This window comes from Phyllobates terribilis, unplaced genomic scaffold, assembly GCF_046119375.1.
Source record: "Phyllobates terribilis strain yellow unplaced genomic scaffold, ASM4611937v1 Scaffold_4__5_contigs__length_816908805, whole genome shotgun sequence".
NCBI classification, from domain to species: Eukaryota; Metazoa; Chordata; class Amphibia; order Anura; family Dendrobatidae; genus Phyllobates; species Phyllobates terribilis.
The window spans coordinates 131,865,080-131,892,818 of NW_027362764.1; the positions used below are offsets into that span (position 1 = coordinate 131,865,080).

Genomic DNA, 27,739 nt, shown 5'->3' on the forward strand with positions numbered 1-27,739 from the left:
TCCCACGCTGAAGCGCTGAGTGCAGGAGAATTTTCCCACGCTGTCAGTGACGTGCATGAGGTGAGCCGAGTTCTTTGGACATTAACTCGGCTCATCTGGATGCCCTCACAGAGAGACACTGTGGAGCGCAAGCAAGCCTGCGCTTCTCAGTGTCTGCGGGATGACAGGCTGGATGGCAGAGTTCTGCTGCGGTCCAGCCTGTCATCTCGATGTAGCAGAGCTGAAGCTGTCATGGGAACCATGGAAAGGTAAGGATGATGTTGCTTTATTATTTTTCTTTTATTTCAGGAGATCGTTGGCTTCAGCTGGAATGGGCGTGACGGTAAGTATGGTTTAATTTAGAACAATAAAGAATTGTGTGTTTATTTCAATTAAAGGACTTTTTTCTGGGTGTTGTGTTTTTTTTAAATACTTTACTAGAAATTGGCGTGACCCCATGATTTTTGGGCTTAGGGCCAGCTGATAATGCCAAGCTGGCCCTAACCCCTTTATTACCCAGTGAGCCACCACATCAGGGCCCTGGATGAGTTGGGTACAGCGCCAGAAGATGGCGCTTCTATGAACGCGCCATTTTCCGGGGTGGCTGCGGACTGCAATTTGCAGCGGGGGTGGCCCAGAAAGCTTGGGCCTCCCTGCGCTGCGGATTCCAGCCCCCAGCTGCCTAGTTGTACCTGGCTGGGCACAAAAACAGGGCGAAGCCCCACGTCAATTTTCTTTAAATTATTTCATGAAATAATTAAGAAAAAAAGGGCTTCCCTATATTGTTGTGTCCGGCCAGGTACAAATAGGCAGCTGGTGGTTGGGGGCAGCCCGTTCCTGCCTTCTGCACCTGACTGGACACAAATATAGTGCGAAGCCCCACGTCAATTTTTTTTAAATTATTTCATGAATTTCCTGAAATAATTTAAAAAAATTGAAGTGGGGCTTCGCACTATATTTGTGTCCAGCCAGGTACAGCAGGCAGGAACGGGCTGCCCCCAACCACCAGCTGCCTATTTGTACCTGGCCGGACACAACAATATAGAGAAGCCCTTTTTTTCTTAATTATTCCATGAATTTCATGAAATAATTAAAAAAAATTGAAGTGGGGCTTCGCACTATATTTGTGTCCAGCCAGGTACAGCAGGCAGGAACGGGCTGCCCCCAACCACCAGCTGACTATTTGTACCTGGCCGGACACAACAATATAGGGAAGGCCTTTTTTTCTTAATTATTTCATGAATTTCATGAAATAATTTAAAAAAAAATACGTGGGGCTTCGCCCTATTTTTGTGTCCAGCCAGGTACAACTAGGCAGCTGGGGGCTGGAATCTGCAGCGCAGGGAGGCCCAAGCTTTCTGGGCCCCCCCCGCTGCAAATTGCAGTCCGCAGCCACCCCGGAAAATGGCGCGTTCATAGAAGCGCCATCTTCTGGCGCTGTACCCAACTCATCCAGGGCCCTGGTGCGGTGGCTCACTGGGTAATAAAGGGGTTAGGGCCAACTTGGTATTATCAGCTGGCCCCAAGCCCAAAATTCATGGGGTCACGCCAATATTAGACATGACTGCCATGAATTTCTAGTAAAGTATTTAAAAAAAACACAACACCCAGAATAAAGTCCTTTAATTGAAATAAACACACAATTCTTTATTGTTCTAAATTAAACCATACTTACCGTCACGCCCATTCCAGCTGAAGCCAACGATCTCCTGCAATAAAAGAAAAATAATAAACCAACCTCATCCTTACCTTTCCATGGTTCCCACGACAGCTTCAGCTCTGCTACATCGAGATGACAGGCTGGACCGCAGCAGAACGCTGCCATCCAGCCTGTCATGCCGCAGACACTGAGAAGAGCAGGCATGCTTGCGCTCCTCAGTGTCTCGCTGTGACGGCATCCAGATGAGCCGAGGTCATGTCCAATGAACTCGGCTCACCTCATGCACGTCACTGACAGCGTGGGAAAATTCTCACGCTGAAGTGCTGAGTGCAGGAGAATTCTCCCACGCTGTCAGTGACGTGCATGAGGTGAGCTCATGTCCAATGAACTCAGCTCACCTCATGCACCTCACTGACAGCGTGGGAAAATTCTCCTGCACTCAGCGCTTCAGCGTGAGAATTCTCCCACGCTGTAAGTGACGTGCATGAGGTGAGCCGAGTTCATTGGACATGACCTCGGCTCATCTTTATGCCGTCACAGAGAGACAATGTGGAGCGCAAGCAAGCCTGCTCTTCTCAGTGTCTGCGGGATGACAGGCTGGATGGCAGCGTTCTGCTGCGGTCCAGCCTGTCATCTCGATGTAGCAGAGCTGAAGCTGTCGTGGGAACCATGGAAAGGTAAGGATGAGGTTGCTTTATTATTTTATTTTTATTACAGGAGATCGTTGGCTTCAGCTGGAATGGGCGTGACGGTAAGTATGGTTTAATTTAGAACAATAAAGAATTGTGTCTTTATTTCAATTAAAGGACTTTATTCTGGGTGTTTGTGTTTTTTTTAACTTTGACTATGAGGTTAGTAATGGGGGTGTCTTATAGACGCCTCTCCATTACTAACCTGGGCTTGATGTCAGCTGGCATTATAAGCTGACATCAACCCCAGCCCTATTACCCCCTGCCACCGCTACAGGGCAGCATGGAAGAGCGAGGCTAAGTGCCAGAATTGGCGCATCCTATGAATGCGCCATTTCTGGGGCGGCTGACGGCTGGTGTTTCTAGCCTGGGAGGGGGCCAATATTCATGGCTCCCTTCCTGGGCTATTAATATCAGCCCCCAGCTGTCTGCCTAGCCTTTGCTAGCTATTAAATTAGGGGGGACCCCACGTCATTTTTTTGGGGGGGTCCCCCATTTTAATAGCTAGTAAAGGCTATGTATTCAGCTGGGGGCTGATATTAGTAGCCTGGGAAGCTCCGTGGGTATTACCCCCTTCCCAGGCTTCAAACATCTGCCCCAGCTGTCTGCTTAACCTCCGCTAGAGACTAAAATTAAGGGGAACCCCACGCCAATTTTTTTAATAATAAATCCTTTATTTTAATACTAAATGACAAGTACAGTAACCAACACTATCACTGTACTTCATATATATGTGACTGACATGTTTCAATATATCTAATCTATGTGTGAAGCTCTATTCTGTCTGTTATAAATTGTCGGGTACAGATGCTGAATTGCCGGCCGGCTTTCTTAAAGAGACGGTGCATGAAAACACTATTATTTTTTTTAATAAATCCTTTACACTAAATGACAAGTACAGTAACCAACACTGTCACTGTACTTCATATATATGTGACTGACATGTTTCTATCTATCTAATCTATGTGTGAAGCTCTATTCTGTCTGTTATAAATTGTCGGGTACCGCTGCTGAATTGCCGGCCGGCTTTTTTAAAGAGACGGTGCATGAAAACACTATTATTTTTTTTGATAAATCCTTTACGCTAAATGACAAGTACAGTAAGCAGCACTTTCACTGTACTTCGTATATATGTGGCTGACATGTTTATATCTATCTAATCTATGTGTGAAGCTCTATTCTTTCGGTTCTAAATTGTCGGGTACCGGTGTATGCCGCTGCTGAATTGCCGGCTTTTCATGTTTCATTGTTGGCACTGTTACCATCGATTTGGGCAATCACTGTAATGCCACAACCACCATGGCTGTGGCATTACAGTGAGTGGCAGACAATCCCTGCATGATTGGTGCTCTAAATAGCACCAGACATGCAGGACACGCTTTTGGTGCACGAACAGTTATCGAACATAACCTCGAACAGCCGAATTTTTTGCAAATCGTTCGGGTTCGTCAAACAACTCGAACACCACCCAAAACAGCTCGAATTTGAGATTGGCGAACAGTTCTAGTCGAACACCGCTCATCTCTACTTGATAAGCTTGAAAATAAGGAAATGTCTTTACTGAATAAGAGGCAAATCCACCCACATTTTTTATGTAAATACATCAGGCAGAAATGATAGATTCTACAAAGTATTTCTTGTTTCTGGTGTTATGTAAATCCCTACTGATTGGCCGAGAAATCCCAGTGTTTTTCCTAGTGAGCATCTTTTGCAGATATTTAGTGGGCACTGCACCAAATTGACACTTGTAGCGAAAAAACAGTCCTTTAATTCCAGATAAAGTAGATTCAGAGAGCAGAAACAGGCACTATTCGGCCAACCCAGTGTGGCCTGTCTGTAGCCATGCTTGAGACTTGTTTTGCACTTTATCCAGCCCTGAGACTAGAGCGCATGATTTCCACTAATCTAATGGATAATAATTTAGGAACCCTTATGATTTATGAAAATTCAGCCCAGATGGCTTAGAGCAGGTGACTTCACATTAGTGTCACATCCCAGATATGCCAACCACCAAAAGATGAAAAATGTGCAGACACTGAGAATTTGAAGCAACCATTTGATCAGCTGCTTCTAAGACAGACATTGGTCATGGGTTATAGATGTGCTACTCCAGTGTCTTCTGATGTGGTAGTACCTCATGGAAGTCATATGAAGCTTTTTATCTGTAGAGCTCCATACTATTTCACTTATATAGCACCTTTAATTCCATAGAACTTTACAAATGTCAGCATCACCACATACTGCTAGGGTTATAAATTGTACCCTTTGTCTGGGATACATATCTTTACTACCTGTTAGTAGTGAATGGACAATTAGTATATATATTATTATTATTTTACTCATTTATATAGTGCCATTAATTCCACAGCGCTTCACAGACATTATCATTGCTGTCCCCATTGGGACTTACAATCTACATTCCCTATCAGTATGTCTTTGGAGTGTGGGAGGAAATCAGAGAACCTGGAGGAAACCCACACAAACACGGGGAGAACATACAAGCTCCTTGCAGATGTTGTCCTTGGTGGGATTTGAACCCAGAACCCCAGCGATGCAAGGCAACAGGGTTAACCAGTGAGCCACCGTGCTGCCCGTGTACTCAACTTTGAATCATGAAGAATCCCAGCCAGCATCGATTTTTTACATTTTTGCTGAACCACAGAATTTTATACTGCTCGCTCCAGTATCACATGGGTTACCATGCTGTTTTGGTGCTCTGGAGTGTTACTATGTTGACAGGATCACCAGCTATCAGTGTGTTACACAGCCCAGAACTTTATCATCACAGCATAGGAATTTTCTGACAAAGGCAGGTCAGCAGTCAGCACGGGAAAGATAATGGAAGCAAAGACTATTCCGGCCATGCTCCTCTCTCTATTTAGGCACAGATCACCGTGTACACAATCTGTTTTTCTTCTAGCCTACTAATCAACTATAGTGCTCCAGTATCTGAGGCAAGCGTCACACGTGGGTGAAGTCCATGAATAGATGTCAAATGTCAAGTAGAGTACGCGCTCTCTACATAATGTACCAAAGCAGGATGTGCTGGAAACATTACTATTCCGCAGATCAAAAGATAAAAGGGATAACATTTAATTCTTGTTTTCACTGGACTCAAAATATTACAATTATAGCCAAACTAATTCGTTGGAATATTATAGACATATAAATGATTACAGATCCACAAGTGTAAATATTCAATGCTCTAATGATACATACAATTATGCACTACACAGTACAATTCTAGGTACAATTGCCACTGAAACAGACTTGTTTCTATGGGAGGACAGTAAATTCAACTTGACTTAATGACTAGTGCCAGGTAGCTACTGCCAAGGCAAATAAAAAAATGGGATGCATCAAAAAAGGTATAGCTTCTCACAAAAACATGGTTTTCTTATATAGAAATCACAAGTTTGGGCACAATGCAGTACCAAGACAAGTAATCAAACTCATGGTTGTTTAATATAAAACAAAGACTACTTAAGAGTGATCTAATGACAATGTACAAACATATGTATGGACAGTACTAATTGTTTATTAAAGGGAACCTGTCACCGGGTTTTCTCAATATAAACTAAGGCCACCACCTTTGCCGCCTCTTTTACAGTATTACTAGCAACCTGCATAAAAGCCCCCAACCCCTTCAGTATATGCCAAAAAATAAATTTTACAACCCCCCCCCCACTACGCAGTCCGGTCCTATGGGTGTATCTGGCACCTCTTCTATTCGACATCCTCCTGTCCTGATTCATGTGGATAATGCATCCTATGTCATTCACACAACACCCCCAATCTCGCTCCTGCGCAGGGGTACTTCGCTCTGCCCTGCTCAGGGCAGCTCAAAGTAACATAATGCTGAGGCACCAGCCTTACATCCGGGGCATCTGCACTTTTTTGTCATCTCCCAGTGCATGCGCATTACAGTACTTTGCTCTGCCCTCAGCAGGGAAGAGTATGCCAGCGCAGGAGCGAGATTAAGGACGCTGTCGGAATGACGTAGGACATGTCAGCCACATGAAGCAGGGCTGGAAGACATTGATTGTGGGGAGAGAGGAGGCGCTAATCAAGAGCAGAGACGCCCATCAGCTTGGGTTACGGATTATAAAAGGTATTTTTTAGGATATGAAGGTGAGTTGGGGGCTTTTATGCAGGTTGCTAAACTACTGTAAAGAGGTGGTAAAAGTGGTGGCCTTAGCTTATATTGGGAAAACCAGGTGACAAGCTCCCTTTAATCCTGTATTTATTATGTATCTATTGAAAAGACAGGGGATAATTTACTGATCACTGGGGATCCGATTGCTGGTACCCCCAGAGAACCAGGGCTCTGAAGAGTGAATTCAACGGAAATTGATCATGTGCACTGCAGCTCCATTCATTCTTATGGGAGTGCCAAAAACCAGCCAAGTGCCAAAAACAAGCCAGCGTTCGGCTGTCTCCGACAGTCCCTTTAAGAATGAATGGAGTGGCAGTGCGCATTATCGACCGCAGCTCCATCCACATGTGGTTCTTCAGAGTCCCAGTTGTCAGGATCCCGTGAGGCAACAGGGATAGGACCCCTAGCAGTCGGGAAGTTATCTCCTTTCCCAGGGATTGGAAATAACTTCCTTTATGGTAAGAAAGTTTTACCAACATTATTAATGGAGATTCTTTTCCGTAAGAGGAGTGAAATTATGAAACTCTCTGGCCCATATTATTGCGATGGTCAATTCATTCAACAGGTTCAGGTTTCTTTAAAAAAAAATATAGATTATGACTACTAGATTCTGGTTATGGGACATTGCTTTAGGGATTTATTCTGATCAAGGGAAGATTATTTTTCCCTAATATGGTGAAATATTTCCCAGTTTGCCTCATATGGGATCTGCTTCATTTGGGATTTTCTTTCCTGTAAGGTTATAGGTTGGACTTCATGATTTTTTGTTTTTATTAAAACTTTCATGTTTACATAGAGGATAAAGATAGTGGAACGGAGGTTGGTATGTAACACAAGGAGTAACTGTATATGTCACTAGTGCAATTGTGTTTCTTTGTACTTAATTTATGTAAGTTGACATAGCCTTGACAGCCATGGTAAAAACATCCATGGCTTTCATTGCTGGCTGCATCCATAGAATTGAAATATGTGAAAGGTCTCCACTGTAGACCGAAACGTCACCATATGGGCCATTAAAATCAACTTTTTTCACTGAATTGGAGTGCTGCTTCCATCATTTCTGGATATATATATAGATATTTATCCACAGGATAGGTGATAACTTATTGATCAGTGGGGTCTGATCAATATATATAATATATATATATATATATATATATATATATATATATATATATATATATATATATATATATATATACATATATATATATATATATATATATATATATATATATATATGTGTGTGTGTGTGTGTGTGTCTTTTTTTTTCTTAGTCCATTTGATTTGTTCCACCCAATATGGCCTATTAATACATCATTGTAACATACTGAGTGTGAAAAATAAATATTACAGAAGCTTTTAACATAACGGTAGGCAAAACTTTACTTTCAATGGTGAATTGTTTTAGCCATACTTGCCATTTTCTTTTTAAAACAGTGCCACAGCTGTTCACAGGTTGTGTGTGTTATTGCAGCTCAACCATACTAACCTTAATGAGGTTATTTGAAAATATAAAACATAACTAAAGGAAATATAATTATAAATAGATTCAAGGTATCTTTAATTAGCAAAATGGCCATTGTCTTGTAACAATGATAAAAACTGTCCTAGAATGCTAATAAGTGATCATGTACATTAGGAAACTCCTCTCCCCCCTCTTATGTGTAGGAAGATGGGCTCCCAGTGGATATTCTGATCTAATACTGTAGATACCAGAGGTGCTGAGGTAAGAAGAAGCTGCTCATACTGCTGTCCACAATGTCTCTTTGATCTAATACTAGAAATATCAGGGGTACTAAGAGAAGAAGAGGCTGCTCACACTGCTGTCCACCATGTCTTACTGATCTCATACTGTGGATACCATTGGTGCTGAGGTAAGAAGAAGCTGCTTACACTGCTGTCCACCCTGTCTATCTGACTTAAAGGGGTTTTCCCATTAACAAATTATATACAGTTTAACTCTTAGCTTCGCTACATCTCCTTCAGAGAAAACAGTCATTCTATGAAAACAACACCAAGCAGCCCAGTAAGTGACACATCCCTGGAATCAGGTTTTCTTGCCCTGTGTTATGGTACTATCAGATTATATAGCATAAAGCAGCTGACATTCACGTTAACTAAACTAAGGTCCAAAACTGGACACAGCTCATTGATATGCGTCACTATTTCTGAAAAAGGCAACTTTTTGCTTACTATGCGTGAACAGATGCAAATAATTAAGGTTCTTAAGAGCATGACATGTCTACAGATTGTGACAATATTATTGCAGTGTCAGAGTACATTTAGGTTTAGATTCTTTGGTATATATAATTATATTAGATGTGGTTATTTGAAAAATTAAGCTAAGTGCATGGGGAAATGTGCCTTCTTTGAGACCTGAGGCAATGTACTTTCTTCTCTTGCATATTATTTTATGTATGCACCTAAGCATATAATAAATTAGATGGGGTGGAGGTATACATTATAAAAGCATACAAATAGAAAGTAACATAGTAATGTCTAAGAGTGCATTCACAAGGAACGTGAAAATCAAGAAACTATTGACATAAATTAAAGATGACTGGTCAAATAAAACTCCATATTTTGATTTATCTTAGCTTCAATTTGGGCAGTGGAGCTTCACCAATTTCTGGGATAAAAGGCAACAGACCTAAAAGTCCACATTTAGTTATTGGGTGGCAGACAAATTGTCGCTGTCGAAACTCAACAGGCCTTGTTTTCCAAGAAATGAATTGAGTGAGGCGAGTGGTCTTCAGAGACCATTCAATGAACTGTTATACCTTATCCTAGGTGGCAGATGGTAACATGTTCAGCTATAAAAGACACAGCCAGTGCTGACAATTTATAGTGTTGTGTAAGGAACGATTAAGGATAAGCCTTATCTTTATTTTGCAATTCCCATTGAAGCTGTGTTTTAAGACCAGTTACAAAGTAAGTGTTTTATGCGGCAAGTACTGGACTTTGTGCATTGTGAGGATTTATACAGAATGCTTTTTTTTGCAAAGCATTTGTCTATTGATTTTTACATAATTATACATTTTAGGTACAAAGAGTGAAATGATAAGCAAATGGCCTAATTGCTGCATCAACACCAAGCATCATGTCCTGCCAGGACAAGGAAAAGGATACTCTCTATGAGGAAAGGTATAGAGCTGGACCGTACACAACTACACGATCAAACAAAATACTGGTTATAAAAGAGAGGATCAGGAGGTCGTGGGCTTAACCAGACAACCAACAATTATATATTGATAGGAAAACCCTAAGGACTAAGGTTGGGGCAGATGTTGTATTTCACTTGTAGCTGTTCTTTGATTTCTTTATGCTTTTTGTAGCAGTCATTTTTCTATTCTTTTTTCTCCCTTAAGATAGGAGAAAAGGTTGCTAAATATGTCATTTAGCAAAAAGATGCTTGATGTTTCATGTGCCCATCAGCCTCTCCGCAATGCGACCGCAGGGTGCCAATGGGCTGCTATGGCAGGTGGGTGTCTGCTGAAGGCCTTTATATCTTCCATGTTGGTGCGCTTATGAAGATCAGCCTGTGGCTGACGTTTATAGGAGATTGTTATTTTCAATCCTAAGGGGACTGCAAAATAAAGTAAAACATTGAATGAAGGAAGGAAAAAGCAAAAGCGCAAAATGGGCAATTGCCCATTTGGGAAGGGATTAATGCAATCTTAGCCTCAGTAATGTCAAAGTCACTTCAACATATAATGTTAGAAGAAAACAGATGATAACCTTTCTTCGCTGTAGTGCTGTCACACACTATCTGTAATTTTTATTCACTGTTTTATGGCTTTCTCTACCTATCTTTACAGCTAAACTGTGAGCTGTGACGTCCTCTCACTATCCAGATTCATCACAAAATGTCTGCTGCATTTCCTGCTTCTGATTTTATACAGGCTGTGATAGTCCCTACTGAATGGCTGTGCTTTATATTGTGATGTGATGGCTGCAAGGCATTATGGGGAAACTCACTGTCCATGCCATATGCCATATGATCCTTTCTGGCTGATGCAATCCTCCATAATGTGTAAAATGGTGCCAGAGACAAAATCAAATCACAAATTGTTAAAATTCGCTGGATTCACCGAATTCCGAAATATTCTTTATTAATTAAATTAGAATCTAAGCGGTATGTTCGTTTTTTTGCGGTCTTGATAAAAATAACAACTTCACTTTTCCATTACAGTGGAAAAAATAATGTCAATTATAATAATTGCCTAATCTGCCTTAATAATCAGTAGTAACAAGCCGGCAACAGAGCACGTTGTCAGAATCAGAATACCCGGCGTACAGAGACCAGTGACGTCACTTGCGGGGGTGGTGCTGGTCTTTACATGCCAGGTATTCGGACACTGCTCACTAACAGCATGCACTAGGATTCTCAAATGATGCATAATAAAAAAAATTGAAAAACAAAAGCAGTTAGATACTGTAGTTAGTGAAGGACAGGGAGTTTTTAATTCAAGTATAGTAGAAAATAGTTTAACTTATGGCACTAAATAGATAAGGATTTAGGTTGAAAATTATTTTGGACTTCAGACCACTCCTTTTAAGTCTCCCACTATCCCAATATTGTTTACTGGCTTAGAAAAATATGGGTATTAATACCTTGAATTTGGTTTGTTTTAGTATATAGTATAGTCAATTTTACTTTTGACTGGACAGAGTACACATATTTTGGGGGGAAGATTTTCATTACATTTTTTTGAATATTTGTCAGTTCTGTTTGGTTTTGAAAAACCGGTTCAGGGCAACTTTTTTATAACTTGTTTCTATTTTTATGCCAACTCAAAATATATGAATAAACTGACAACTGGACACGGCCATTCTTCTTGTCAAAAGGGTGTGTCTTTATGCAGTCAGACATTGTCAGAGCTGATTGGACAGTGTCAGACTAGAAGTATACGTCCATTTGACGAAAGATGCTATCTAACCATCAAAGTATTCATACTTTTCCAGGAAGAGGAACAGAGTAATAGAACAACATTGAGTTCTATGAAAATGATGCATCAGAATTATTATTTTATGGAGAATACAGTTATTTACTAATAAAAAAACATGTCAGGGGCGGTGACGGGTACTCTTTCAATGGATAAAAATGTATTGAAAACTAGGTAACTTGGATCAGATGTAAAAAGTTATAGGGGCATGGAACAAATAGTGTCCATTCAAAATTATGGATTTGATCAATTCAACTCTTCAATTTTGAAGTCACATTTTTTAACATCTCTTTATTAGGGCATTAGGTAGAAAGAGTCTTAAATACACTATATGTACAATTTTTTTTTTTAAAAAAAAGAACACTTGTCCTACTTTGACCCAACTTGTGAACCAAACTTTCCCGTTATACTGAATAGGTCAATGAAATAAAATGGACAGCACATTGATGCCATCCAAGTTTCATCAGTGCGCTTTTCAATTTTCACTGACTGGCTGCTAGAGAAGGTTTGAAATACCTCCATCAGTTAATTTTTTTTGTGCACAAGAAAAATGGATGACACAAGGATGGTAAAAATTGATGTAGAGACCAAAAACATTGGTGTCACGGTTCTGTGGTCAGATTCCCCGGGGCCAGGGGCTCCTTCCCTGTCCCTTACACTAAGGGCACCCTAGCTATCCCTGCTCCCCAGATTACTTCTGATTGAGAAGATGCTGGGGCCACGTACCTTGCTGAACTCCTGAATCAGCCCTATATCTGTCCCCCTCCCCCACCAGGGAAGTGGGGAGGAATAGTGTATGTATATACACAAACCAGCCAAACAAGAAAGGACGTACAGGGATAAATTAAAATACCAATCATACAAATATGCACTCACAGACAACAGAGAGGAACACCAGGGAGAAAAGGAAGGGAAACTAAATAGGAGAGGATGAGGATTTGCACACAACCGAAACACCTAACAAGAGTCAAAGATAAACACTTCAAAAGCCTATGCCAACAACCGACTCCTTCACTCCTCACCAGGTAGTACAAGATTTAACACTGGCAATCCAGATTGCCAGAAGTGAGTATATATAGGAGAGGAGACTGGCCAATAGTGAATAGCTGAGATCATCCAAGCTGGGAAGCTTCAGAGATTCCAAGCTGAACAGATTAACCCCTGCACTGCTAACTGAAAGCTGCACCGTTTAATATGAAGGTGAAGTGCTTCTGATCAGTGCACGAGTATGTGAAATCAGACACCATGGTCTTCTGGCCCCTCTCTGTTGCGGTAAACCTGTGACCATTGGATTCAGCATGCTGATGAGCAGAAAAACTGACATGTAAATATGGCCTTAAAGTTGTTCTCCACTTTCATGAATGTGCACTCCAAATGCTCTATAATCCCTAAAATAATACATATAGCAGGTAGTCACCCTCTCCAGCTCCATCACCAGCTCCCTGCCGCTGCTCTTATCTCAGTGTTTTGGCTGCAGTGGTGAAGTCACATCAACAGCGCGCATCACTGCTGTAGTCAATCACTGAGTTCAGCGGCTGTGCCCAGGCAGATGAAACAAGCTACTGAGCTCGATTGAGTGATTGGCTACAGCGGTGATGCGTGCTGTCAATGATATGTCACCACCGCAGCCAAAATACTGAGACCTAAGTAGCATTGGGGAGTAATTGAGCTTGTAAAGGTGAGTACCTGCTATTAGTTATTTTGGGTATTTAAGACTATTTGAATCCACTTACCTGAAAGTGGAAAACTCCTTTAAAGGACACTTTCTCTTGTTAGTAAAACTTTTCTCATTAACTGACCAGTACCTATATCCATAAAATGACTGATAGTGTGACCAGACCAGCCCATCAGCCTATTCCAATAATAAAGCAGCTTTCCCATATGAGGTGTTTTACAATTGGTGGAGACTGATGGACAGGTCTGATCACATGCTCCTCCATCAGCAGCCATTGTATGGACAGAAGTTCTTGTCAGTTTTAGAGGAAAGCTGCACCAACAAAAGACCCCTTTAAATTTACTTTGCAGAAAAATACGGCAAAGGAAAATCTTTTATCTTTTTATTTTAGCAACCTCATTGCATTTTTCTCCCCTAATCCACCCCATTTTGTACTCACATTAACGCTTTTAAAATAAATAACAAACTGGTGTTCTGCTGAAATTTCAGACCCTTGGAGTAAGTAGCACTGTGGTTCCCCTAATGAATTCCACAGTAGAGTCTCCAATTCCATCTGTTGAAGTTGCAGACAATCTGTCATGCTAGACAGATCAGGCAAACCGCTCAGCTGCTAACAGAAAACAGAGTGCTCTCTTCAGAGACCTACGCGCTGTCACTCCTATCAAAGGGAGCGAAGAAGGCAAAATGCCACAATGCGTAAAAGGGATTTTAGAAATAATGTAGATCAACCAAAGACTGAAAATGTTTTCTAAAGAAAGCCTACAGTTTGTCTTTCAAAGACATGATATTTCATTCTATACATTTCAGGAAACAGTAGTTCCAATACTATATTTATTATCATAATTTGCTTACATAGCAGCACCATATTCCACAGCGCCTTACATACATTATCATCACTGTCCCCATTGGGGCTCACAATCTACATTCCCTATCAGTATGTCTTTGGAGTGTGGGAGGAAACAGGAGAACCCAGAGGAAACTCACACAAACATGGGGAGAACATACAAACTCCTTGCAGATGTTGTACTTGATGGGATATGAACCCAGGTCTCTGGTGCGGCAGTGCTAACCACTGAGCCACCGTGCTATATGTGAAGCCCAGCTGTGCTTGGTATCACAGATCCTAGAAGGGTGTATTGAAGGATTCCTCCACAAGAGGCCCCCATAATCATTCACACATCTTCACCTTCCACCTCAGACCACCAAAGGGAGCCCGTTAGGGAGATATATACGGGAAGGTGGAGCCAGGCAGCAGTGAGTCTGTGTGAGTCAGAGACAGGTTTAGCAGTGAGTCCAGTGCAGTCTGAGAAGAATTACCTCAGAGGACAAAAGCCTGTTCCAGCTCCTGCAATTGCTATCCTGCAGTGGAGCTTATCCAGATCGAGACTCAGTGTTGCTCAGAGAGGTGAGCTTTAGGTGTGCCAGCGCCATAAGATCGGTGAAGCGCGGCAAGCTGCCGGTAGTGTGAGTAGCCTATTGAGGGTCCGAGGAGGCCGAAGGCGAAGAGTAGAGAGTTAGTTCATAGGGGTCAGAGGAGCTTAACTAGCTCACCCCGAAGAAGAAGTAGTTACCAGACACCGGGTCCGAAGCTTGCCGGGATCTCCACTACCCAGTAAGATAAACCGGAATCCCTGGAGAACTACAGGTCCCAGGATCGCTAAAGTGCTGATACGTACCAGAGCCAGGAGACACATAGGCCCCGTAGGTCGGGAGCGTGCACTCCAAGAGAAGGCCGTACCACAAGGTCAGCCAGCGCAGGACAGAGACAAAGTTAGGCCTAGCTCCAGGCAGGTCAGAAACTTACTACGCAGAAGCCAGAACCAAGAGGCCCAAAACCTGCTCATTGGGGAGGATCCAGACATACACCCTTCACCCTACAGTGCTCCGGGGAGTGCCTGAATTTCCATCAGTAAAAGGTACTGAAGTGACTATTGTGTCCGTCCCTGTTCTTGTTCTGGCCCGGCGGAGTCTCTTTGTCCTGCATCCCCGTTCTTATACTGCCCTGAGGCCCAGCTCCACCTGTGGGGAGCTATACCATCAAGCTGCCTTATCACCAGCCTCAGTGGACTGCGCAGCGCTGGTGATCCTCACCAGAAGCCACAGGTGGTGTCACAAACTCTTTTATAAACTTAACCAAAAAACACCAACCCTTTTAAAGGAGAGGCCCAGGGTAAGGGCCCGGGAGCCGACCACCGCGACATCCCTAAAGGCCAGGCTAAAGGCCCGGGTACCGAGTTATCCCCATCTCCCTCTGGGCTAGTCACTATACATAAGGAAATAAGCCTGTTAAAGAAAATAGATAATTATAGAATTGCTGGGGTCCTGTTGCAAACTCCTTTATTTCAAGTACTGAAAGAGTATGAAATGAATCCCTAACATTGCAAGATTTTCCAAAAATATTACCTGATGTGTTATTGCCGTCTCTAAGAATTTGTGCAGTTCGAGTGCGATCCGACAAAACATCAGATCACACTCGGACCAATGTTATTCTATAGAGCTGTGCACACGATTGATTTTTTTCCTCGGACCGAGTCTGTCCGAGAAAAAAACAAAAAACAAAATCGCAGTATGCACGATTTGCATCGGATATTCTGATCGCACTCGGCCATGCAAATCAATGAGTCAGTGGAAAAAATCAGACCGCACCCAGATGACATCAGAGTGTGGTTCAATTTTCATGGACTGATAGAATGGAGATATTTTTTTCCATCTTCTCATCATCCAAGAAAATCAGATCACAGTGTCAAACTCTGATCAGAGTGTGATTAGCATAATTGGTCTGAATCGCTCAGATGAGAGAGAATACAGTGGTGTGCCCCTAGCAAGTATCAGATTAGGGTATCAAGGGTCCGCCAGTAACCAACTCCAGGGCCCCACTTTTCAGCTACATGCAAATGTGACGTTATCCTCAATCACAAATTCATATAACAATGAACTGGGTAGATTGTTAAATGAATAAGATGCAGCCTTTGTCTGTACATAGTGATTCAAGTATATAGTGCCAAGTGCCGCCTGGGCCCATCAGAGGATTTTCCTGTTCTCCTGTGGGTCAGTCCAAGCCTGCTCCTAGCTATAGGCAAACAAAAATCGTGAGCAGGTGAGGAATCACCTCTAAAGTTATGGTCTTATATAATGAATGGCTAACCAAAAAAAGTTTTCATATAAACAATGCCTCTCTGTTCCCCTGCTATCAGCTATCAGTATGCTCTAACTACACACCATCCCATGTCTCGTCCTCAGAATGAGTACTGCAATACCAGAGCTAGGCCACAAACTAACAAAGCAATGTTTCTAAGATAAAAAGGTCACTTTTTTCTTGTGCAATCCCCAATTTAAATTTTCCTTTGAACACTTATAGGCTTTATGAACACGGAGTCTTTCTGCTGAATTGTCGAAGGAGAAACTGGCTATGTGCTCACTGTGTTTTTCAAGGAGTTAGTGGCGTGGAAATAGAGTACTCCTCCAAAAATTATCATAAAAAAAAAAGTGCTTCTTGAAGTGGTTTCCACTTTAAAAACTCATAGTTTTTGAAAACCTTAAAAGTTGAGAGGTGGCGGCCCTTATGCAAAAGTCTCTTTTGTAGTCTCCATTAGATCCCACTAAGACAATCTTTATGCAAGACTACAAGCAGATCTCCTTAAGCTTTGTGCACAAAGAGTTTTTGAAGGGTTTTTGGACCAAAAACTGAGAAGAACCTCAAAACTCTTCATAAACTTTGAGTTTCTGCTCAGTTTCTGCTCTGAAAACTCAGTAAAAAGACTCAATGTGCACATAGCCACTGAGTGGCAGTTTTTGAGAAGTTTTAAGATTTGGAGAGCTTCTGCTCAGCCTCTGTTCCAAAAATCTTATTGAAAAACTTAGGCTAGGTTTTTTACGTTTATCTTTTTGGACTGGATTTTTTCCCCAAAAAAGACTTGGAAAATTATTCCCATTCATTTCTATGAGAAATCCACTTTCCTGTTCATATGAGGATTTTTTGCATGTTTTTTTCAGAAGAGATTTTGAAAAATGATTGGTGGGAAAAAAAAAGTGCATGTCACTTCTTTGAAACGGATCCTCATGGGATCCTTTCCAAACTAGAACCTGACAGATCAAAAGGCTGCAAAAAAAATACTCCAGGGGAAAAAAAAAATTTAGATCTGGGCAATAAAAATGAAAAAAGCATATACAGAATGGGAGGAATAGAGCTAAGCAACAGTACATGTGAAAAAGACTTAGGTATACTAATAGATCATAGACTGAACATGAGTCAACAGTGTGATGCAGCAGCAAAAAAGGCAAATACAATTCTGGGATGTATTAACAGAAGCATACAGTCTAGATCACGTGAAGTCATTATCGGTCTTTACTCCTCTTTGGTCAGACCTCATCTGGAATACTGTGTACAGTTTTGGGCACCACATTTTAAAAAAGACATCGACAAACTGGAGCAAGTTCAGAGAAGAGCGACCAGAATGGTGACTGGTCTGCAAACCATGTCCTATGAGGAACGGTTGCAGGATTTGGGAATGTTTAGCTTGCAAAAAAGAAGACTGAGAGGAGACTTAATAGCTGTCTACAAATATGTCAAGGGCTGTCACATTGTAGAAGGATCATCTTTATTCTCATTTGCACAAGGAAAGACTAGAAGCAATGGGATGAAACTAAATGGGAGGAGACACAGATTAGATATTAGAAAAAAATTTTTGACAGTTAGGGTGATTAATAAGTGGAACAGGCTGCCGCGAGAGGTGGTGAGTTCCCCTTCAATGGACGTCTTCAAACAGAGGCTGGACAGACATCTGTCTGAGATGATCTAGTGAATCCTGCTTTGAGCAGGGGGTTGGACCAGATGACCCAGGAGGTCCCTTCCAACTCTACCATTCTATGATTCTATGATTCTAGATCTTCAGGACAGAAAAACACCAAAAATTCTCAAGCAAAGGAGTGTTTCTTGAAGTGGTTGCCACTTTAAAAACTCATAGTTTTTGAAAAACTTAAAACTTGGGAGGTGGAGGTCCCCATGTAATTATCCCTTTTGCAGTCTCTATTAGATCCCACTATCGATAATCTTCATGCAAAAATAAAAGAAGATCCCATTAAGCCACGTACATACTGAGTTTTTGAAGGAATTTTTGGAGCAGAAACTGAGTAGAAACTCCCCAAATCCTCCTTCATTTCTCAAAATTCCTCAAAACGTGGAGTTTCTACTCAGTTTCTGCAAAGAAAACTGAGCAAAAAGACTCCATGTGCACGTATCCAAAAAGATTGTTTCCTAAAGTAGTTTCCATTACAAAACTTTTCAGTTTTGACTGCTGCGTTTTCCCAGGCAAAGTTGCTTTAGGAAAATGGGGGAGGAATTTTCCGGAGGTGGCGTCGTTTTTGCGGCACCTTCTCCGCTTGCAGCTTTCATTCTATACTGGTGAGTATAGAGAACAGGCAGCTTTCTAGAAAAAGACATCCAAAGAATGAGCATATCACATATTTTAACAGCTTCAGGGTTTCCGTACCATGAAGCAGTTAAAAGAAGGGACATAAGATGGAACATGTGCACAGCAGTGTCGTTTTGATAGTGCTGTGCTCTTTAGTCATATTCTGGGGAGCTTTTACGGAGGAATCCGACTGAAAAAGACTCAGCGTACACATACCCTTAATCAGAAGACTCTCAAGACTACAAATACACAAAAGGTAATATAATAAAATAATGCTTTTGATAATCATAATTTTCTAATAATATATATATTAAATGTAATAATTTGTAATTACTGACAATAAATCAATTAGACATAGAAGGTCTACAAACTGTCTATAGCAAGTACCGAAATGCATCCAAAAATATTTACAAAAATCCTTTGTTCTAGATTTGGTAATTACCACACTCTTATACAAAACACAAATCTGTACTGATAGGATTACACATACGGAGTCTTATGTGATGTCTTAGTAAGTAATTGAGATCTCATCTTGATATTCCGGCCTCTATTATTCTGTGCTTGTAAATCAATTTCTGTTGAAACATGCATTGCTGGTTGAAGCAAGATGTGAAATAGAAGAATAGATCACAACAGGAAGAAATACCCAAAGTGGAAACAGTAAACACACTTCACAGCCTCTCATTTCTAGTGATTAGTCTCCAGCCCATGTGTATATGTGAGAAAGATCGCTCAGTAATGAGACCTGCTAGATTATTCTTGCCGCTTCAAGAAGTGCAGCCCAATAGCTAATCACTGCATTAAGTGCACATCGATGTGTCTCACCTCCCTGGGCTTGATAATGTGCAATTACTTCATGAACAACAGGCTGCAATCATGATAATAATATATCGGGAGGTATTAACTCTGGTGTCTTTTATTATCATATTGCTTGTACATTATATCTGTCAGTATACCAGGGAAAATCAATAAAATGTCAGATTTACTTTGATTGCTTTTGCTGTTATTTGATATCTGAACTAGATTAAAAGTGCAAAATGCACTACATATTTGTACTATATGCATATATATAAGCAGTGTCGACTGGGGCGCCATGGGCCCACCAGTAGGATTGACTTTGGGGGCCAAGTGTTCTACCATATACTAATATTACATTACCCTCATTCACAAATTAACTTCTGCTTCTACATAATAATGAACTAAGTACGTTGATAAGTGATTGATGAGCAGCACGGTGGCTCAGTGGTTAACACTATAGCCTTGCAACGCTGGGGTCTTCAGTTCAAATCCCACCAATGACAACATCTGCAAGGAGTTTGTATGTTCTCCCCGTGTTTGTGTGATTTTCCTCCAGGTTCTCTGGTTTCCTCCCACACTCCAAAGACATACTGATAGGGAATGTAGATTGTGAGCCCCGATGGGGACAGTACCGATAATGTATGTAAAGCGCTGTGGAATTAATGGCGCTATATAAGTGAGTAAAATGAATAAAATAAAAATAAAATGCTGCCTTTGTTCATAGTGAATCAAGTATATTGTGCTCACTACTGCTCATATAGGGAGATGAGGGACCCAAGCCTGCACAGGGGCCCACCAGGGGATTCACCTATTCCTCTGTGGGCCAGTCTGAGTCTGTATGTCCCAATAATGTGATGCTGGTGTTTTTACTTAGGGTAGTGGTGCCACATTATGCAGAGTCAGTCGTTTTGAAAAGACGTCAAAAGAAGAAGAGGAGAACTGGATCTACACCATCAAGAGTGACATGGGAATGACCACTGGTGAACTGAAAGAAGCAATGCGGAATAGAATTGACTGGCAAGCGTTCATCGATAGAATGACCAAGAGTCGTAATCGTCTGAGCGGATAAGAGAGAGAGAGAGTGGTGCCTGGTGATATTGCACTCTATATGTCCTCTCTCCATGGCCCTATTGCATCCGCATTGTGTGCTCTATTATACGGACATCCATGCTCTAAAATAGTTTATGATCATTAGTAAAAGGAACGTGTCTTCAAATAATGACCAATTATTTAAATCAAGTTCAATGTGAAAAATGACAATTTTTTCTTTAAACTTCCTTATCACCATATTTAAAAGAAAATCTTCCAATTTTAAACTCCATCACTAAACTTAATATTAGGCCGATACTTTTTGTTTTATAGAGATCATGTCATTAGTTATCTCACTATAATTACAGGAGGATAATGACAGCTAATATCTATTTATCCAGGATCCATCATTCATGATAGGTGATGGTCACATTCACCTCCGTCCCTCTCTGAATAATGACCTCTGCACCGATGGCAGAGCATGACTACTACACTTTCTAACAGAAGTCCATGAGTACGGTATATTGCACTCTATCGTCCATTTTGAGCAGAGCACAAGAGTGGCAAAGGGATGACATTAATTATAAGTACAGTATCAGCAGGGTAAGTGATTGTTACTTTTTAGCAAGATTTACCTATCATATATCCAGAAGAGTAACCCCCATATGGACCCCAACACAGAACCTGCACCCCCTAGAGCTATGTCCCTGTATTACAATAGAACTAACTGTAGTAACACTCACTGTTTGGAAAATAATATAAACCTGAACGTATATGTCTGAAGGTGTCATATGTGAGAATGAGTGTCTCGGGTGGGTGACACCATCATGCTACATGTATTAAAGTAGCAGGCAGTTTTTTTGCAGTACAATAGATTTGTTTTAATTGCACTCATGATTATGCAAACGTCTTACAACTTCAGGACATCGTACACGCAGGACTAGAAAGTCAAATAAAGTAACGAAAATAACTTCGGTAGTTTATGTACAACTGTAGGTAAAAGATTTCCTTTAACTGTTGTGTTAATAAGCTCAAAAATATTGTAGAATTTTTCTGTGTCTGGTCTACGGATAATTGCGACTGGTGAAATGTTCAGGTACAGAAATGTCTTTTGTGAAATCATTAAAAATGAAAAGCGAGATCAGTTCGAAACCTCTCATAATAGGTGTTGCAAAAGCTGTCTGCTCCTGCAGTTCAGTACTCTTATATCATCGAAATGACTTGTTCAATCTTGAAAGATGTTATTTGTGTTATCACTGTGATATAATAAACTTTCACAAAGTTCTTACAAATAAAAGTTTTATTTTTCTGCAAGCTAATTTTAATATGTATACCTTCACAGTTGTAGGGAATCTGTCAGCAGGTTTTTGCTACCTCATCTGAGAGCAGCCTGATGTAGGCAAAGAGAAGATGAATCCAATGATGTATCACTTAGACACAATCAGATCTTTTAGATTTAGCAATACAACAGAGCTGAGGATGCTGCCCCCACCAGGCTCTCCATATACAATGTGCATAGACAGTGAGCTGCTTATCACAGGAGGGGACGGAGTCATATAAGGAGGAACAGGCTGCTGTGTCCCAGCAATAATAAGCTCCTGGTGCCTAAACAATCATTTTATGCAAACAAAACCACAGAGCTTGATAAGAGAGTCATTGTTGAAATCTGTGTTTTAACTCCTACCTCATGCTGTCTTCAGATTACATAGCAAAAACCTGCTGACAGATTCCATTTAAGGGGGCTGTATAGGATGAGAAAAACATATGTTTTTTTTTCCAAAACAGCTCGACCTCTGACCATGAATTGTGTCAGTTATAGCAACTAAGCAATGAAAGGTGCCGAAGGCGGGATCTGATAGGTTAACTGTCAGTCAAAAACTAAGAGGTTAGATAATGCACTATAGCACATAAGATGTACAGTGTATTATTAAAGGGTCAAGGGAGAGCATGTTCAAGGCAGGGTTGTCCTGAAATTCCTGAGCAGTCAATAAAAATAGGGCATTTTTTTCCCGTTCTAAAAAAGATTGATGCGTCCATGATTTTTTTCAAGCTGAAGAAACTTATACAGATTATTATGACTGTAATTGTCATCATTTTACAGTGTACAATGAATGATACTGATGTCTTCATATCAGATTTATGAGCTATTGACATGTATCACTTATATTCTTAGTGATTTATTATGGATTTTCAATGCGTCAATAAAAAGTGTTGGCTGTCTGATTTTTTGATAAGCTGTCCAGAAAAATTAAAAAATATAGTCAGAAACCCTGATTCAAGTCCCCTTGTGGGACTAAGGCCACGGCCCCACTATCACTATTTGGTCAGTATTCGGTCAGTATTTTTTCTCAGGAGTGGGAGCCAAAACCAGGTGAGGAACAATCAGAGAAAAGGTATAATAGAAACAAGTCACCAATTCTGCATTTATCACCCACTCCTGGTTTTGGCTCCCACTCCTGAGAAAAAATACTGACCGAATACTGATAGTGGGGCCATGGCCTAATATATATTGTAAACAAAAAAAATATTTTTTAAATGTAAAATTAAATATAAAAAAACAGTTTAAATAATAAAAATTAAACAAATCCCCAGCAAAAAAATACACCTGGATACCTAAGGTCCTGCAATGACATGAGAAAAGAGACATAGCAAATCAGAAAAACTATACTACATTTCTTATTGGAGGTATTTGCTAATATTACTATTATTATACCTGCTACATATTGGGATAGGATCATGGAGATGGGAATACCCCTTTAAACAAAAAGTGAACAAACTGTCATATGTATCCCAGAATGGTACCAATAACTACAGTTCATTATGCAAAAAAACAAGTCTTCAGACAGCTTTTTTAAACAGGAAAATAAAAAGACTAGCTCTCTTACAATATAACAACCAAAAAAATATATTTTTTTGTAAAGTTATTTCTGTGCAAAAGTTAAACTTAAAACATGTATAATGTCATTATCACTGTAATGATTTTTTTCAAAGTTTATTAATTGTGCAAAAGTAATAAAAAAATGTGAACCTTACAAATTTGGTATTATCATAATCGTGCTGACCAATAGAATAAAGTTAACAATTCATTATAATAGTAAATAGCGTAAAATGTAAAATGCAAAGAAAAAACAGTGGCAGAATTGTCGTTTTGTTTATATTCCTTCCCATAGGGAATATGTCCATCAAAATGATGCCACTGACAAATATGACTAATTCTGAAAAAAAACAAACGCTTATATGAAAAAGTCATGGTTCCTGGAAAGCCAAAATAAAAAAGTGAAAAAAAATGGTTTGTCATAAATACAAAAATTGGCTGTGATTCCAAGGGGTTTAGACTGGCCTATAAAACATCATCGTTAATAAATTTCCACCCAGTCCTCTCCATTTTCTCCTGGAGTCACATATGTAAGGTTTGGCAAATAGTCATTGCATTAATTACAGAATTAATTTGTGTGTTCAATATACTTAAAGCACCACTCCAATGTTTCTGTTTTATTATTTCAGCCCTGCAGTGGTGCCACTAATCTAAGTTTGCTGACCCTAGAGTTATACTCAGCAGCTGCCGTCTTCTACTCTTCCCGGGGCCTCTCCAGTCCCATCCTGCCATCTTGTGACCACAATTTCTGACTGACTGGAGGTAACGGTCACAAGCTCTCAATGGAAGTCTATGAGGGTCTCGTTCTGGCCTTGTTCAGGCTCTCATAGACTTACATTGACTTGTGACTTTCGGTTCGCCCAGCAAACACTGGAGGGATCTGCTGAAGACCGACTGATTAGTAAAACCACTCAAGCGGTAGAATTTAACAAAAAGAAAACCTGGAGTGGTGCATTAACAGAATATGGCTAGTTTACCATTGTGCATTGCGCTTTATGAAAATAGAGTGACACTACCTTGCTCTTGACAGGAGCCTACAAATCAACCACAGTCACCAACTGAACTTATCCAGCAGAAATAAAATATCATAAAATCTTAAGAATTATTGAATGAACAATTTCAGCGAAAACTCTTTCCAGATAATGAAATATTTACCATGTTTACATTATTAGATAGAAAGATTTGATGGATGAGGCCTGACAGTGAAGCTATCTTTGTTGCCCTTAGCAATCAATCAGAACTCAGCTTTCATTTTTCCACTGCAGTTTAAGAAATGAAAGCTGAACGCCAATTGGTTGCTATGGGCAATTAAGAAAGTTTTGATAAATGAGGCCTAGTATCTCTTAAATACTGTATACATGTAAATGCAAAGTAACTGTATTTGAAGATTATAACCAGTAATATGATAAATATGACAAAAATATTAAGAAATAAAGCAGAAAAAAAAAAAGTAAAATAAAGACATGGGGTCCGAATCATTAAGGTGTTTATGCCAGAATTATGGCAGAAAACACCTTGAAACATCACAAAATGGTTGAAGCTAAGAGGACGGGAAGGGGCACATTGAAGCCAACATGACAAATTGATTAAAATGTACACCTGTAAATTAAGCCAGAAATGTACTACACTACCCGACTGGAGTAAAACTTCTACCAGCGGCACACGGCTGTTGTAAGGTACGTCTAAGGCCACGTTCACACAATCAGGATTTGATCAGTATTTTACATCAGTATTTGTAAGCCAAAACCAGGAGTGGATGATAAATACAGAAGCGGTGACGTGTTTCTATTACACGTGTGAACGCGGCCTAATTCATGAAATGGCGTAGACCTATTAATGAATTAGGCGCATTTTACTCCAGAGATGCCTTTATTAAGACTACCATGCAAAACGTCTCAATGTCTTAATGAATCAAGCCATAGTCCATACGTATGCTCAAAGGTCACTTCCAGCTCAGCTTTAGCAGTGTGAATAAAAGAGATAAATCAAACTATTACAGGAAATATAATACAATTACAAATTAGTTTAAAGAAACAGAATCAGATATACAGTGGGTATATCATTCCCAAGAAGACTCATGGCTGTACTAGCTCAAAAGAGTGCTTCTACTCAATACTGAGCAAAGGGTCTGAATACTTATGACCATGTGATATTTCAGTTTTTTTTTTAATAAATTTGCAAAAATTTCTACATTTCTGTTTTTGATGGGGTGCAGAGTGTACTTTAATGAGAAAAAAAAAATGAACTTTTTAGAATTTACCAAATGGCTGCAATGAAACAAAGAATGAAAAATTTAAAGGGGTCTGAATACTTTCCGTACCCACTGTAAACACATAAGAGAACATTTCCCCTTAAAGGGGTTGTCCACTGTTGAACAACCCCCTTTTTAAATGCTAAAGTGCCCCAGAAAAAATGCAAATAAATGCATACCCACCTCCTGGACTGGTGCCGGGATATCAACACTGAGATACCCGGTAGTCATGTGACATTTTTCCAGGCATAACTGTTGAGCAGTGATAACTTTTCTAGATGGAACAGTTCTGTCTGACAAAAGTATAAAGGCTGCAGCTGATCAGCGGTTGCTTATTGGGTGCAGCAGTCACATGACATAATGTCGTGTAAGGCTAAGTGCCCACGATGCAGAAATGCTGCATATTTTTTATGCTTCTCCCTGGCAGGAAAAACACATGCGGATTTTACATGCGTTTTTCCCGCCAGGTAGAAGCGTTTGTAAAGCGTCTTTGCATGCATTTCTGCATGCGGGTTATCAAGCGCTTTTCCAAGCGATTTTAGCATCACTTGGAAAGTGCTTGTCAACTTGTTCACACTATATAAATCCATGCAACCGGCATTGATTTATAGTAGTGTGACCAAGTTATTTAAAATAAAGAATAAGAATGGTGAAAAATAAAAAAAATTAAAGCTTATACTCACCTTCCGATGTCTTCCCGGTGTTTTGTCTGCTCCCTCCGATGTCTTGCACTGCTTGCGGCGGTGTGAAGGACCTGCGGTGACGTCATTGAGCCATGTGATGGGTCACATGACTCAGTGACGTCATGGCAGGTCCTTCACATCTACGCGAACATTGCAAGACACCGGAGGGAGCAAACAAAACACCGGGAAGACATCGGAAGGTGAGTATAAACTTTATTTTTTATTTTAAATTCTTTTTTTTACAGTTTCTATGGTACCCAGGTCTGGATGAGAGTCTTCTCTCCTCCAGACTTGGGTACCATCCGCACATTGAAATGCATATAATCCGTGAGTACAAATGTACTGACACGGATTATATGCGTCTCAATGCAAGTCAATGGCGGCGATTACGCCGCGCTTCCGCAAAATTAATGGACATGCTGCGAATTTTTGAGCGCAGCATAAACGCTGCGGAAAAAAACGCAGCATGGGTATTGAAAGTGCGGCTTGTCATTGGGGACCATGGGGGGCGGATTACCAAGCGTTTCCCAAGCGTTTATGCTGCGGAAATTCCGCAGCATATCCGCTTGAAAAACGCTACGTGGGCACTTAGCCTTACAGCTGTGAGACAGCGCAGATTTAGTTGTACCTGCATTAGTTTGTGAGATGAGTATACATTTTTTATTTTACCTGTGGCACTTGAGAAATTAAGAAGGGGTTGTTCACTTGTGGACAAATATAAATAATAAAGCAATAGTAAAAATACTGCACGTCACTGAGTAGGTAGTTTTTTTCCACAATTTTTTTCTAAAACTATTGAAATATTTTTACATATGTTTTAGCCATTTATGTAAAAGTTTGTCAGTAATTAATGGGTCTATTACAGTTCCCACCAGGGCAGAGGTCTCCTAGATTTGTGAGTGAATGATTTGATGTAATAGAAATATCTGAGGCACCTTTCTTATGAAAAGAAGAAAAGAAGAGATAACATGCTGTAAAAAAAAAAACAAAGCTATATTTTATGTCTTCTCCCCTTTTTCAGCTTGACAAAGGCTGGATACGGCCGAAACGTTAGTATTGTCGCGATGCATTTTTTAAGAATGGAACGCAAGCTAAGTGTTTCCTGAAGAAATAATATTCTGGTGCCTCACATTTTGGGAATGCAATTGGTTAATTGGCTTGATGAGTAGCCAAACCAAGGAAACAAAGATTTTCACTAGACTGAATAGCCTGATGTAGTAGTATATAAATTCCATTGTACAAAATTAGGAAACTAAATAAAGACTAACTAAAAGTATTAACAGTTTGATAGAAGAGAACCCCCCCGGCACATATACTGCTGTGCTGACCATGAACTGGAGCTGCTCTGCACTGTCAGACACAGCCATTACACAGTACACAGCAGGAGCACATTTATAAGATTATCTCAGCATAGGAACATATTTTTAACACATCCAATTGTGGAACTTATTTATATAAAAGATCTATTGATTAAAATGTACTTTCTTCATGGGGCAACCCTTTAATAGTCGTGATATTTCTTTATTTTGGGGAAAATGCTCTTTAAAGTGAATGTCCATTCTTAAAAATTATTTATTTTTTTAA

The 27,739-nt window shown here is 40.3% G+C and overlaps 1 protein-coding gene across 12 annotated transcripts in view; it reads right to left on the reverse strand.

The window, feature by feature from the left end:
* The window catches only part of LOC141265097 (sodium channel protein type 5 subunit alpha-like), a 558,194-nt gene that overhangs the window by 301,646 nt on the left and 228,809 nt on the right, over nt 1-27,739 (reverse strand). The window lies entirely within an intron of this gene.